Below are 979 nucleotides of genomic sequence, written 5' to 3'. Positions count from 1 at the left end.
TAGTCTCAATGTCTGCCTCCAGTGTCACATGCTAGTCTCAATGTCTGCCTCCAGTGTCACATGCTAGTCTCAATGTCTGCCTCCAATGGTCTGTGTGTCTTTTCTCTACCTCTCACAGGACAGCTGTTACTGGACCTGCTTGGTTACTCTTATAAAGACCACGGTTGGCCGGGCGTGGTGGTACACGCCTTTAATCCCAGCACTCAGGAGGCAGAGACAGGCGGATTTCTAAGTTTGAGGCCAGCCTGGTCTACAAAGTGAATTCCAGGACAGCCAGAGCTATACAGAGAAACCCTGTCTCGAAAAACAAAACAAAACAAAAAAATTGTAAAGACCGCGGTTGTACAATTCATCTACTCTAGTATGGCAGCATCGAAATTTGGTTACATGTGCAGGATCCTATTTCCAGAAATGTCACAACCTAAGCGGCCAGCAGGTAAAGCTGCAACTTCTTTTTAGAGGATACAACTCCAACATGGCGTCTCAGAAGCCAGTGAAAATCTATGCAAAAGGATGGATCCTAGAAAGCCCTGGACTCCTGGGTCCCGAATCCTTTTTTTCATCTTTGGTGGATTATAATATAATTACATTATCTCCCCCTTCCGTTTCCTCCCTCCAGACCCTCTTATGTACCCCCATCCCCTCTTTTTCAAATTGATCTTTTTTCTTTTACTCCTTTAATTGAAAAAAATGTATACAATATATATTGGTTATGATTTTACTCTCCCACAATTCTTCCCAGGTCCTCCCCACTTTCCTATTGATAAGGGCCCGTGCTCCTCTCCTCCAGCATAGCTGTAGCCATTTTGTTCCATGCCTGCCAGCTACTTCATAGTGTTGCTGTAACATCTCTGTCAGTCATTGACACAGAAAAATATCCTGATTCCGAGCAGGGTCATGCTGACCATATACCCTGTTATGTTCTGTATGAGGTTCGTCAATCTTAAGAAATTCCACAGAGCTTTACATAGGACCAATC

The sequence above is a fragment of the Mus pahari genome, chromosome 5, assembly GCF_900095145.1.
Source record: "Mus pahari chromosome 5, PAHARI_EIJ_v1.1, whole genome shotgun sequence".
Lineage (NCBI taxonomy): Eukaryota > Metazoa > Chordata > Mammalia > Rodentia > Muridae > Mus > Mus pahari.
The sequence above is the reverse complement of the archived record's forward strand: the minus strand, read 5'-3'. Positions refer to the sequence as shown.